The 7,730-nt window shown below is 45.4% G+C and overlaps 1 non-coding gene across 1 annotated transcript; it reads left to right on the top strand.

The window, feature by feature from the left end:
- The first annotated feature begins 7,245 nt into the window (after window positions 1-7,245).
- On the top strand, window positions 7,246-7,318 carry TRNAA-UGC (transfer RNA alanine (anticodon UGC)). Its single transcript has one exon. It is a non-coding gene; the product is annotated as a tRNA-Ala (tRNA).
- The last annotated feature ends 412 nt before the right edge of the window (window positions 7,319-7,730 follow it).

Consider the following 7,730-nt stretch of genomic DNA (forward strand, 5'->3'; position numbering starts at 1 on the left):
AGGATGGGGAATGGAAAAGCATGCACTTGCTTCCAGAACAAACCAGACTGGATAGCAGAGGTTCCAATCCCCAGAGACTTTACATGAAGCGCCCAGGCTTACCGCTATGGCTTATTCTATTGGAACTGAGAAAAAGGCCTGGGTAAAGAGAAAGCCCAAGCTAAACCAAAAAGTTTAGCAAGACTTACAGGTAACGACTGCCCCGCTGTCTCCAACATGGACTCAGTGAAATTGAATTCTCCGTGAAGATGCGGAGTACTAACGGCTAGACGGTAAGACCCCGTGCACCTTTACTATACTTTTGCAGTGACATCCTTGATTTAATGTGTAGGATAGATGGGAGGTGATGGCAATGTCGCCACCAATCTTGAAATACCACTCTCTCGTCGTTGGATGCCTAACCGCCGCTGCTGTCAGAAGCGGATATTGCAAGGTGGGTAGTTTATCTGGGGCGGATGCCTCCCAAAGAGTAACGGAGGTGTGCGAAGGTAGGCTCAAGCTAATATTATAACAGCTTATGAGCGTAATGGTAGAAGCCTGCCTGACTGTAAGACTTACTAGTCGGACAGAGACGAAGGTCGGCCATAGTGATCCGGGAGTCCCGTGTGGAAGGGCTCTCGCTCAACGGATCAAAGGTACGCCGGGGATAACAGGCTGATGACTCCCAAGAGCTCTTATCGACGGAGTCGTTTGGCACCTCGATGTCGACTCATCACATCCTGGGGTTGAATAAGGTCCCAAGGGTTCGGTTGTTCGCCGATGAAAGTGGTACGTGAGTTGGGTTTAGAACGTCGTGAGACAGTTCGGTTCCTATCTACCGTTGGTTTTAGAGAACTGCGAGAAGCTTGCCCTAGTACGAGAGGACTGGGTTAGGTCAACCTATGGTGTTCCGGTTGTTGTGCCAGTAACAGCGCCGGGTAGCTAAGTTGGTAGGGAAGAACCGCTGAAAGCATCTAAGCGGGAAATCCTTCTCTAGACAAGTTCTTCTACCGGGTGAAAGAACATCACTTTGATAGGCGAGAGGTAAAAGCGCCGCAAGGACAATGGGCTTCCTCGTACTAATCTCTTTTCAAGATTCCACTAACGATGTTGTATGGTTACCCCAGGTGGGGCAAGGGATGGCACGAAAGCGCGTACGACACACACCTTAGCATGAGCACGTATAGCCGGGTAAAAAAACGATCTAAAGAGATGGGTAGCTAAAGTAGTAACGAGTTGAAATCCTATACGGGTCGTAGTTATCAAGTATTTTGCTTGCGTAAGTCAGGAATGATATAATACGTAACGTGACGTATAGGATACGATATAGGCTTTGTTTTAAAGTGTTGTTATTAAACTAGATGAGAAGCCACGCTGCAAAATAACTCCTTTTCGCCATGCATAGACCAAGCCGACGATTAAGACAAATAGAAAAACAATTACTTCAACGAAAGCTAAAATAAGCCCAATTCCCGCTATAGCCCTAGAAAAATACGGTTTCGACTTTCGTGAAGAATTAAGAAAAGATGTAAACTCTTCGATCCTTGAGATACTCTTCGACAAGAAAACTTTTTCGTTTCTAAAACAGCAAGCAAACTGACCCTTATGAATGCCAGCGCTTGAGCTTTGGGTTTGGGCAGTCGAAATGTCTAGCCCATCAAAGGAATATGTACTCACATAGGGAAGGGACCCTGATATGTAGGCTTCCTATGTCTCGGGTGCTTTAGAGGGCCCGGCGTATATGCCAGTGTGGCAAGCCACCATGTCTACCTTGCTCAGGGAGAGTTCCTCTAAGAGGATTAAACGGTCAATTGCCGCCCTTAGAACCCCCTCAAGGTCGCGCCTTAGATTGGCTATGGTAGCAGCCCCCCGCCTGTTCTTCGGCTACAGCCTAAAGCGGGTAACCCACCGATTCTGTATAGGTGGTAGCGAACAGGTGCCGTACTGAGCTCTTTTGGTTAAAGTAGGTGCTTTCCCTTGGCCAGAAGAGCCTATAGAGCATGTAGCATGCATTAACTGCCGCTGTGCACTCGTCGTTGAGTCGCTTGACCAGGCCCCGGCAGCGACTCGGGGTGGCGGTTAGCCGGGTTTTCCCTAGCTTAAGGTGCCGTGCCAAGGGGTAAGGCGTCCCGGCCAATGTAGTGCTGGGCTCCAGGCAACAGGGAAGTTTTCATTACAATTTGAATTTCCTAGCCTAGTTATAAATTTAATGTGCTAATCTGTATACGAATGGAGACGATCGGACTTGAACCAATAACTTCATGCTTGCAAAACATGCGTTCTACCGATTAAACTACGCCCCCGCCCTCGTTTCATGTGCAACACGTATCATATAGGCAAACAAAACTTTTCTTTTAAAGCAAAGAATTTGTGTGGCTAGCGCCATGTAGTCCTTATTCCACTGATGCTCAGGCGGAAGAACCGAAGCTCTAAAAAAAGGTCGGCACGCGTAAATCGACTAACTGCTTCTCTCCGGACGAATCCAAAAAAACAAATTAAACGACTATTCTTTCGAAAGCTCTTTTAAGACGCTACGAATAGATAGGCATGGTCAAATGCTAAAAGGGTAATCCGTGATAGATAGATAGAAAAGGACGCGGTAAAGGGAGGAATCCTTGGGCCTGACCTAATCTCGTAGTCATAGTGCTATCGTTGGCTTCTGCATTTAAACGATTAATTTCACAACCCAGCATTCACGCATGCCAGGAAGGCATTGGCTAGATGCCCTTGCCAGCACCTGAGGTCAAATGGCATTTCATCTTAACATGATCCGGCCCCATAGCTTGTTAAGAGTCTATGTGCTTACTGAACCTGGGATGCTACGTAGCGGTTGCCAAGGCGGGACTTCAAGTTGCAACGAATTATCATGATTCGTTTACGTCGTAGAATCAATCGACATTCTTCTAGCAATTTCTTTGTTTTCAACGTTTATGGCATTTCTTTATGCACGGTTGACATAGCGAAGACAGCAGCTCTTGCCAAGGCAGTAGCTCTATGTCAATAAGGGCTAGCAACAGAGCCTCCTCCTCGCGTGTCCAAATCCCTAGCAAAAGGAGTAGGTAGCTGGGGGGAACCCACATACATCCATTGCATTCTAAGCTAGGGTCCCTTGTCATGTACCGTCATGCCACAGTGGGTTTACTTAAAAAAAACTGGGGATGGAGTCGAACCATCATTCTAGGACTGTAAGTCCAACGCATTACCATTATGTTACCTAGTTGGGGGGTGACCAAAGCAAAGGCCACCCCGAAGTAACCGTTATTTATCTAGACTTATCTTCAGGGTTGTTTATTGATTTCCTTAAAATACGAAGAATATCGAAAAGGCCATCATCAAAGCAAACAGGGCAATAGCTTTTGTTAAGGCAAAGCCTGGAGACCGAATAATTGTTTGGCTAATGATAGATTTCACGCCACAGGGCTTGTCAAAGGACTAAATACGTTTCCAATACCTACTGCTGCTCCTTTTCTCATTCTCGGGTTCATCCTTGCCATTCTCTTTTTCGGGAAGCAGGAAGGGGCAAAGCCAGGAAATTCCCCCCAGTGCTTCCTATTCTCCGGGGTCATTATCGCCCGACCCAGTATCCTGACCGTTCCCTTCATTTCCGGAAGGAGTGTCTTCCTCCGGTTTTGGTCCCCTACAGAAACACAAAACCCGGTTCCACCAAGAACGTTTAGGCACTTGTGATTGTGCAAGGTGATCCAGCTTGGAAAGCAGCTCCTCTTCTTGTTGTCAAGAAAAGGGGCTCTGGCTCTTTGCCTCGCTAGTCTCGGGAGCCTCGCTAGTACCCTCCTCCTTCCTGTTCTTCGATGACGAAGGGCTTCCCTCAACTTCGCTTGACGGCCCTGAGCTCAATTCGTGTCCGGCCTTGTCTCCTTCTGGAGTGGAGTTGTCATCCTTGATTTCACGAGTATCCCCTCCAAACTCCTCTTCCCATAACGGCGCCCCCGAAGATGATGGAGGAGGAGGAAACGATAAATTCTCTGTCGGCGTCGAGCCTTGTTCGGCGGGCTGCTGGCTTGTTTCCGCTTCCGGCCTGTCTTCTGAACTGTCGGAATTGGAAGAATAGAAGTAACAAGTTAAAAAATTGCCCCCGCTTATTCCTTCCAAATTCGTACATTGAAATGGCGACCACTAAGAAAACACATTCGATATGAACTCCCGAGTCACTCTAGAGTGACACCGTACGGGTAACTCTTAACGAACAAACGAAAAGGGATTTTTCTTTTTGGTAGTTCACTGGAAACCCCCCGACGGCTAATCATCGAAAGAGTTAGACTTTTTGAAGTTTCGAATAGGTTATTTTTCATCATTTTTTGTTGATGATCTCTTAGTTAGTTACTGGCAAAGCCAATAACCGTAAGCGGAATGGCCACGGCAAGGCGGATCATCTTACATTCCGGAAAAGGGTTGCCCCAATAATCTCCAGTCACCATACCAGTGCTCAACTTAATGACAGAGTAGTAGATGATCCTTCCGATCCAGTTTGGCTCATGACCGGGCTTGAACCGGTGCCGTTTCACAGACTCTCTCCTTTAAGTTACATGAGCTGCGAAAAACTAAACTACTGCCAAGCGAGGAAAGCAAAGCTCTTTTGAGATAGAATGTGGGCAGATTGATTCTTATTTGTAGGCAACTATGGCTCCTCGAAGCGAAGAACTGTACGAACTATAACGTAGGCTACCGCTCTACCCTTCGAAACTCAACCAACTAAACTCTCGGTGTCTACGGCGTTAGAGTGAACTTCGTGCCCAAACGAGCACGCAGACACGGGGATTTCAAAATACCTTGATCAAATAGGGTGTCGTTTGCTTAATTTCCTCGTCCGAGCAATGAAACAACTCTCTATATTACGTAATTAATGGGAGGCAGGGAAACGTAATTAATTGTCCGTCCGAGCGGCAGGGAAAAGGTATTTTGAAATCCCTGCAACCAAGCAAGCACTGCCTGCGGCACTGCTTTAGTAGCAAGAAAGGCGGTCGACTGGTAAGCCTATCTGTCCATACGGTGGTCTACTTACTCGATTCTGCAGCTACCGCGGCTCTAGCCGGGGCCAATTATGCCACTTTTTGCAAGGTGGAATGAAGTCTAATCATGAACCGTGATAGATTTCTATGACTGCTCGACCGAACTACGAATTAGTGAGGGATAGCTATACCGAAATACGTAATAGCTACTCGCTTATTCGGTCATGCAAAAGGGAAGGGCCAGTATGAAAAAATTGAAGCCCGTAGACGTTAGTCAACACTTTGCCCTTCAACCACCGAAGATACGTATTTTATAACTGTTTGTCCAGTCAATGAACGTAGAGGCTTTGCTTTGTATTCTCGAAGCTGCTGCTTAGCGCTGATTGCTTCGTATCCCTGAACTGAAGAAGCTGCAACTGTTTGGCGTTGTCTATGGCTATGATTGCATCGCGGCGGTTCATGCACGGCACGGAGACCCTTCTCACAGTTGTCCTGACGTTAACTAACCGGGGCTAGGGAACTGAACTGTTGGTAGTGTAGTGTTTGTTAAATGTAAAGACGTATCCTTTAGCAGTAAAGGCCTGACACTGCCGCTGGGTGATCTAAGCGAGTCGCCCGTCTCGCCTCAACGTACCAAGCATTGCTAGACAATAAGGTGATGGACCAGGGCTTATACGACTTTACTTTAATAGTGAACTATTAAAGGCCATTAAAATTAACGATTTAACCCTTAAACAAAGAATCTATTATGGTTAATAATTAAACCCTATTTACCCTTAGAAAACAAGTTGTTATTAACAAGTTGCACTAGCTCTTCCTTTGCTTTAGTAGCACCTTTGTTCCTACGACATAAAGCTAGCCCCTGTAATGGCAAGCGAAGGGATTTCCGGGGGAAAGCCCGAGCGATTAAGCGCTATATCTTTTATTAGTACAATGCATTTACATTCAACGTAATGGTAGGATTAACGAAAATGCCTTTAAGAGTCTAAAGAGCCACGGTCAAAGGCAAGTGAAGAGAAAGCCCAATTAAAGATGCAAGCGTAGCAAAGGGTTTTTCGTGGGGAGGGAAAGCCCGAGCGGAGCAGCCAATTAAAGAACAATGATTGCATTCCTAAATGGTTAAAGACAGAGAGCTTCACCCGTTTAGGTAACCTAGCTATTACGTTGATTTGTTTCATCCTTAGTTGTTTGAGTTCTTTTCCAGAATACCATGTAGAATGTTATTTTAACACTCTACCCTAGTTTTTTTATGAACCCGGTGGTTCGCGTGGTAATGGATGGTGCTTAATATTCCTTTTTCCTTTCTTTTTCTTTGCTTACAGCTTGCTTTCTTTTTCTTTCTTTGTTTTTCTTTGTTTGTAGTCTCGTTGATTTTAAACGCTTTACAAAAGAAAATCCTATTCTATTTATTAAGCCTCGTGCTATGTACGAACCAGTTAAGTTATGAAGCGACCTAAAGCAGAGCAAGTGGTTTCACGCAAGAAAAAGTTATGAATACCCAGCCATGTTACTGTTGATAAACAATCTTTGAGATAAACTCGGTGCCGTGCCCCTTTCGCTTACTTGTGCGATTCCCCTGGCCTGGATTTTACTCGACGCATCGGCCTTCGACGCTTCTATTATCATTAAGATGTATATGGGGGCAGGGGGCAGACCCCCGAAGAGATTCAATGAGACCACTCGAATACATAGACAACGTGCCATTTCATAAGTAACTAGGAAAAGCGGGGCCACTAGCTTAGTTCCTTTTTGCCTTCAGGTTTTCTTTGACTTTTATAAGAACTGCGAATCTTTGGATAAGCAATTCTTGTTTATCAAGCGCTTCTTCTCGGATGTATTCCTGTATAAGGGCATCTATCCAAAAATCTAAGTGCGAAAAAAAGAAGCCATAACTATCGGTTGGTGGCTTTTGAAATTTCATCTTTCAAACTTTTTTTGTTTTTTGTATCCAAGATTGCGGTTTTTCATCTCTTGTATCCATAACCTTTTTCTTTTCGCTTCGCTTTTGGCCTCAAGGCTTCCCTTCCGAGAAGACAAGACGGCTTATCCCCTCCCTAACGCCGATACAATCAAAATGGTGGACCGAGAAAAGATTCGTGAACTATTACTGCTTGCTGCCAACGACACATCTTTACTTTATGACATTTAGCCTCTTTCATTGACAGTGTGATGAAATGGGGCCGTGTCTTGGATAAAGTCTAAACTCTGTAGAAAAAAGGCTATAGGCACGCACGTATGAGCAATAGCTCTCTTGTGTTTTGTTTGCCCACATGATACGTGTTGCACATGAAACGAGGACGGGGGCGTAGTTCAATCGGTAGAACGCATGTTTTGCAAGCATGAAGTTATCGGTTCAAGTCCGATCGTCTCCATTCGTATACAGATTAGCATATTAAATAGAAATCCAAAAGAAAAAAGAGAAAAAACGCTCTCTTTTTCGTGCTCTAGCTACCATCAAACAGTCCTCCTCGGATAACTCGTCCAATCCGAGAATAGCTATAATATCTTGAAGTTCTTTGTAACGCTGCAAAGTCTGCTTAACCCTTTATGCCGTCTTGTAATGCTTCTCACCCACAATCCAAGGCTGCAGCATAGTTGACGTCGAATCCAACGGATCCACGGCCGAATAGATACCTTTTGCTGCTAAGCCTCTTGAAAGCGCAGTTGTAGCATCTAAATGTGCAAACGTCGTAGCGGGGGCTGGGTCAGTCAGATCATCCGCAGGTACGTAAACAGCTTGAATGGAAGTTATTGATCCTTCCTTGGTGGAAGTAATTCCTTTCC

The sequence above is a fragment of the Adiantum capillus-veneris genome, unplaced genomic scaffold (assembly GCF_014529385.1).
Source record: "Adiantum capillus-veneris isolate H3 unplaced genomic scaffold, ASM1452938v2 Hic_scaffold_754, whole genome shotgun sequence".
Lineage (NCBI taxonomy): Eukaryota > Viridiplantae > Streptophyta > Polypodiopsida > Polypodiales > Pteridaceae > Adiantum > Adiantum capillus-veneris.